Genomic DNA, 7,166 nt, shown 5'->3' on the forward strand with positions numbered 1-7,166 from the left:
CTGGGAGCCAGCAGCAGAGTCTGAGCAAACCCACTTAAGACAGCGACCTTTCGTGTAGACTTCCTCTGCTTAATTTCTCTGCTCTTGCTCCAACAGCACACCTGAAGTATCCCCAGGGTGAGGGTGTTTGTAAAAAATCTTGTAATGTAGGCTGAGGGGTGTAGCTTGGTTTGTAGTGTACAGATACATACATACATACATACATATATATGTATATATGTGGTGTGCATATATATGGCTTCATATATATATATGAAGCTCTGAGATGGTTCCGCAGTAGAGCATAAAATCAACTGTGGTGGCACATGCCTGTAATAGTAGCTCTCCAGAGGTAGAGGTGAGAACACAAGGTTATCTTTGACTAGGTAGCTAGTTCAAGGCCAGCTTGGGCTATGCGAGCTCTGTCCTCAGTTAATTTTATAAAATGCCAACTGAGGAAAACATGCAGCGAAAATGTGTAAGCCACTGTCAGACTCAAAGCCGCATCACCATCTGACTGTTTTCTCAGTGTCCCAGGAACTGCAGTGGAGCGGCCTTCACTGCCCAGAGCTTTTGTTAGTCCTCCGTCCCTAGTTAATCCGTAACCCGGTTGCCAAGGGTGAAAGTCATACAGTTGCTTAGGGAAAGCCTCTTCCAAAAGCTGACCTGTGAGCTGGGGTAGGAAAGGACTTGGTTGGTCTGGACTTGGTCCAGGGTCCATGCAGAAGGAGCTGAGGAGGCCCCTACCCCGAGGCAGTCTTGGCTCTGCAGAACAAAGAGAGGCCACTGGGGATGGTACAAAACGGGGAGGGGGTGAGAAAGGAGGGGTTGGGAGAAAGGGAGGAGCCAGGGGCCACAGGGGTGCCTCTCACAGTAGGGCTGGGCTTTGAAACCCAGTTTTCTCTGAGTCTGAGTCCTAGAATAAGTATCTATGCAAATCATGCAATTAAATGAGCAAATCAAACAAAGCCAGACTTGGCGGGACATGCCTCTAATCACAGCACGCCAGAGGTGGAGGCCAGAATGTCACTTCAAGTTAGTCCAGGGTACCTGAAACCCTTTTTCAATAAAGGGCCTAACTAACAAGTAACTAACTAAGTAACTAACTAACCAGTGAGAAAAAAATGCATCACAGTGTTGATAGAGATCACACCTCCATAGGACTTCGAAGGGGGGCTATGACTTCATCTGCGAGTGTGCTGTGTGTGTGTGTGTGTGTGTGTGTGTGTGTGTGTGTACATGTACCACCTGTGTGTGGGTGCCCATGAGAGCCAGAGGGTCTCCTGGAGCTGGAGTTACAGGTGGCTGTGAGCCACTCCAAGTAAGTTCTGGTAACTAAATGCAGGTCCTTTGGAAGAGCAGCAATCACTCCTGACCACGCGGACATCTCTCCAGCCCCTGAAATATGCATTTAAAAATGACAGCAGTTTTGCATTTTATCATGATTTTTAAGAACAAGATGTCATCAACAGTTTGGACAGCAGCGCTAACTGCCTTTGTCTGGTACAGTCACGACTGATCTTGCTTTTGGTCCAGTTCATCCATCTAAGATTCTGATGGCCCCATGGTTTACAGGAACCTGCGCCTCTGAGACACAGGCAGTGATGAAGACACGTGAGTTTCTTGGCTCTATGCAGTGGCCTACTGGGTAGGCTGACAGATAGACTCAGAGAAGTATCTACCTCAGCCATCTGTCTCCTCATCTTGTTTGTCTTTCCTATGGCTGTGCTAAGCAGCAGAGGCCTGTCCTCCGGGCCTGACAAGGATACCTTGAACTGAGATGTTAATTCAGCAACCACTTTTCTCCTTGGCACCTGGCTCTCTGCTGTTCCAGTTTGGCCTCTTTCCCCAACGTGGCAATTAGACTATTTAAACTTAGTTGTTTGGAGTTATCCTGATAAAATCACCTGTGTCTAAGCTAGTTCTGAAACAAAACAAAACAAATCAAATCAAAACAAATCAAAACAAACAACAGTGATTGTTTAAACTTTTACTCCAGGGCTGGAGAGATGGCTCAGGGGTTAAGAGTGTTGGATGCTCTTCCAAGGACCTGAGTTCTAATCCCAGCACCGAAGTGGCAGGGGTTCTGAAACCCTCACACTGACATACAGGCAAACAAAAACACACCAATGCACATTAAAAAACAAAACAAGCTGGGCGATGGTGGCGCACACCTTTAATCCTAGCACTTGGGAGGCAGAGGCAGGAGGATTTCTGAGTTCGAGGCCAGCCTGGTCTACAAGGTTGAGTTCCAGGACAGCCAGGGCTACAAAGAGAAACCCTGTCTCAAAAAGCACCAACCAACCAAACAAACAAAAAACCCCAACAACAACAAAATACCTGAACTCTAGGCCACAAGCTTCTTCTTTTTTATTTTTGAAAGATCTCCTGCATCCCAGGAGAGGGGATCAAATCAAATAGATGTTGTGAGCTACCATGTGGTTGCTGGGAATTGAACTTAGAACCTCTGGAAGAAGAGCCAGTGCTCTTAACTACTGAGTCATCTCTCCAGACCTTTTTCTGACTTTAATGTTAGTATTTCCTGACCAAGAGCATGCAGAAAAACACTGTGGAGTTCAGAAGCTACAAACCCAACACACTGTGGGTCTTTGCTTGAGTCACGTGTGGTTGGCTGGACTTGGACTGATACAAAACCAAACAAACGGGTCATACATCAGACTAATTTGGAAGATGTCTCTGAATTTGAGGATGATGGTTGCTATATATATATATATATTTTTTTTCTACAAAGTTGTTGCCTTTGATTTTAGACACTGATTTGAACTTAGGCTCTCTGGCTTTATACAAGTTAGTCTTTCCTGTTATTTTGTGTTCTTGGATGAACCACAAAGACAAGACATGAGGATTAAACAGTCTGTAGAGCTTCACCCGGTGGCAAGTGGGCCTAGGAATGAAACTTCATCCACACTGACAGTCAGGTTTCTGTGCACATCTTCCACTCTGCCAGAGCCAACGCTATGTTCTAAGTTTTAATCACCGTGCCTAAGAGATCTATAAAACAAGATGTCTGTAACCTGTAACCCCCTTACACAAGGACACATGCTTACTGAGATCCTGGAGTTTATGGGTTAGGGGAGATTACCAGCCAAGTGTTTCCACTCCTGTAAACAATTTTGTTTGACCCAACTGCACTGGATGTATTTGATCATTCTATGGGGGAGGCACTCATGAGTAGGAAGTACACTTGCCCCTGATTGGATGTCGGTGGGAAGTACACTTATACCCGTCCCTTATTGGATCTAATGGGAAATATGGAGGCCTTACGGTTTAACCTTGTAAAGCCTCTGCAAAATGTGACTATTTCCTAGGAACCCTGGAATGGTCCTGGTCAGAGTCCATTATTTAATTAAAGCTTGCTTCAAATTTGGCTTAAACCTTGTGGAACTGGCCTTTCTCTCTCAGTTCTCAGGTTTAACAACTCTCGATTGTTATCAAACCTTTCCAGAGCTAAGGTAAACTTCAGGACAGCCAGGCTCTGACAAGTCTGGAAAAACGTGCCCATTTCCCTGGCTGTACAGTTATAACACTGCCCTGGTGGCAGGGACCACACATAGCACCCTCCCTCCACCCTGGAGTGGGGAGCAGGGAGCGGGGAGCGGGGAGCGGGGTGCACTAACAAGGACAGAGAGAGCCAGCCCTTACCACGGAAAAAGTGCGATGACCACATCTCAGGCTGAGCAATCAGCCCCAACAGGCCCAGCCATTGCCCAATCCCAGATTCCCCTGTGAGCAAGCAGAGGTTTACTTAATGGAAAGGTAATGGAAGGGCGGTGTCACGGGGTGGAGGCCAGGGCTCTGATTGGAATAATGGTTCCAACTGCCAGGGGTAGCTTGTTGTGCCATGTTGTAGCATATTGTATGTTCCTCTGAGGGAAAACTAAGAGAAGTTACCTAATAACTTGGAGTCTCAGTTTCGTCCTTAAGAGGAGGATCGACCAGACAATCTACTTTCAAGTGGGTGTGTTCAATGGAGATGATCTTAGAAACTGGAAGCGTGCTGCTTTCCTAAAACATGATTGCACTTGGATTTATTTTTTTTAAGGAGGAGAAAATACAAGAACAAACAATGCACAGGCATGTGTTGCCTGTGGCCTGGACGACACGGACCCCGGGAGTAGGCGCCGAGTTGCCACAGCAAGTCCATCTGAGCACTGTTGCAGGCTCCTTTAACTCCCTCTGCCCTCGCCCCACTGGTCCCAAGAAAGCATCTTCTAAAGAGCAGCTCTCAATTGGCTAGCATCGTCCGAACCAGCAACCCTTGGTCTCTCCAGCAGTCCTCAATTAGGTCCTCCTATACGAGATGCTTTTGCGGCTGCGCTGCCCCTGGCATTTACACAGAATGAGAGGTTTTCTCTGTCTGCTACAGTCCTGCTGTGGGCAAGCTCAGGAACTCTTTCTGTGCTCTCTGGCATGGTGGCCCGTGTATGACTACCCACACAGACTCAGGACACCAGGTTACTGAGCTAAGAGCCAGCTTTTCAAGAGATCAGGGGTGGGTGGATGCATTGAGTGAGGGCTTCTAAAAAGTTCCTTTATCTCCTTTTCAGACTTCCTGGAAACAAAGGGCTGCAGATGCCTTTAAGGCAACCAACGCCTTGTGTGATGGCCTGTAACTGAGCCAGTATGAGAATGAGGAGTTTTGAGAGATGACAGATCCCATGCTGCAAGGACACAGAACCTGAAGCCCTCAGGACGGGTTGTGATTATTTTCTGACCTTGGTGCTCGGTGAATTCTCTTTGTTTTTAATCCATTTTTGAGAAGGTGACAGGTGATGAAAAATCGCATCCCTGCGGCTGGAGAGTGGCAGCATTGGACTAGAACCTGTGGCTATTTTCAGTTCCAAGTCTTTGACGTTGGATGGGGAGTGATCTCTCACACTGGCTCGTGAACAAATCTCTATGAAGAAGTCCCAATGATGACACATGGGCTTCTCAGCAGTCTGGGTCCCTGTGGGTTACGACTGGACAGCCGCTATGCAGTCACTTGCTGTGGGCGCTGAAACCGAGCTGAATCTGGGACCGGCTCTGGGTTGGTGTTGGATGAAGAGCCTACCCGGGGAGGGAGCCAGTCACGGTTGACTGGGCACAGAAGCACACTGCTTCCTAATCTCTGCCTGTGAGGGGCTATGTGGGCTTCAGTTTTCTCAGGGTTTGAAGCGGATATGTGTTCAAAACGCGGGAAACTGACATGAAGGGTTTTCTCTGAAGACTACAGGAATGAACTGACTTCCTGGTTCAGAGACCGCCCAGCCAGTAAAGGAAATGCAGATTCTGGCTGTGTGCTTATGGCCACCAGGAAGGCTGCTGTTCAGAGTGTGTAACATACCCTCAACTCATGCCAGGAGAAATCCCAGCTGCCCAGCCTTTCGGGAATGAGAGGTTCAAGCTTCAGATGGGACAGGGAAGTGTCACTTGGGAGTTGTACTGAATCCTCCCCCAGAGGTCAGGAAGAGCAGCCTGTGATGATTACCTAGAGGAGATGGGTTAAAGGAACTCTCCTTGAATTAGAAGTTGCTGACCAGCAGGATTTGGATCCTTACGGAGAAGGCAAGTCCATGTTTGCAGGCTTTGGGCACAAAGCATTCCTTTATCCCTTCAGAGAGGATCACATGCACAGGGATGTGTGCCCAGTCACCATTAATCCTAGACTACAAAGGCAACTTGCAGTTCTGTGAGTCCCACCTGTCTGTCTCACCCCCTTCCTTCCATGCAGCCACAGTTCAGACCTCCTGAGACATGGACACATACACCATGAGAGGCATCACCGACGGACGGACGGACACACACACACACACCCTGTGATCAGCATCATCACCTTTTGACCTACAGCGATGCTCAGACCTGTCGTACCGGAAAACCTTCCCTCAAGGTGTTACTGGTTTCCTAAGCCAACCCACCAGGTCAGACTGATTTCGGCCAAAGCTAAGTGTTGAGTGAGGTTCCCTGTTTCATCTGACCTGTAGAATCGCTTCTTGTCAAATCCTCACTTCAGGTGGCTGTCAGGCCTTCACCAGATGCTTCAGCCATGTTTACTCTAAGTATGCTGGGAATATTTTGTGGTCTTATCACACCCTGGGCCATCCTTAGCCCTGGGTCCAAAGACTGTTCTTTCATTTCAAATGCCAACAGCGCCTAGGTTTTCCCTGACAAGAAACAAATCATACCCTCGTCCAAACAACAACAACAAAAGTATCTTGCAAATCAACAGCAGGTGGACTAACGAGAAAACAGCTGGAAGAAGCTCTCACTGTTATCATGTGGTCTTGGGCTGCACACCTGGGAACAGCTGGACGCTAGAGATAAGTTATCCGCACACTGACATGTACTTGAATGATATCTGCACCTAGCTCTATAGAATGAACCTATGAGTAGACGCCCTTCGGCTAGGGATTTAAGCAGTGTTTCCTATTTAAATCTTACAATGCCGAACAGTGTCCCAGTCTTATTTCTCCTGCTGTCCTGACAAAAAGCAACGCAGAGGAAAAAAGAGGTCTAATAAGACTTACAGCTTACAGTCCATGGTGGGGGAAGTCAAGACAGGAACCTAAACCATCATGGACCCATAATACATTTCTTTAAGCTCCAGTTTTTAATCTACAAAATGCGCCCGTACTGTGCATAGAGATGTAAGCATACAGATCTATGTATGCAGAGAGAGGTGTACATAGAGATGCTGAGATGCTGTTAAGACAGAACTGGCGCTGGGGAAGTATCTTAGTGGTCCTTGGTCAGCATGCAGGGAGCCTTGGGTTCCAGCCCCACTGCTGCAAACTGGAATTAAAGATAATGTCTGGACAGCAGTGAAAAGGATTCTCAATAACTATCCCTTGTTAGAAATTTAGCTACTAGAGTTAACCTTTAGACACTGAATTTATCTAAAGGCTATATAAACACACAGTCTTTGGCTTTTAGATAAAGCTCAGTAAAATTCCAGGATGCTAGTCTCACTGCATTCACCAAGACACCAGTCTAGTACTGGGCCCGTTCAGGCTGGGGAACACAGACATCAGTCATTGTGCGCTCTCCCCTCTCCCTCCCTCTCTCTCCCTCCGTCTCTCCCTCCCTCTCTCTCTCCCTCCCTCTCTCTCTCTCTCTCTCTCTCTCTCTCTCCCTCCCTCTCTCTCTCCCTCCCTCTCTCTCCCTCCCTCTCTCTCCTCCCTCCCTCT

The sequence above is a fragment of the Apodemus sylvaticus genome, chromosome 12 (assembly GCF_947179515.1).
Source record: "Apodemus sylvaticus chromosome 12, mApoSyl1.1, whole genome shotgun sequence".
NCBI classification, from domain to species: domain Eukaryota; kingdom Metazoa; phylum Chordata; class Mammalia; order Rodentia; family Muridae; genus Apodemus; species Apodemus sylvaticus.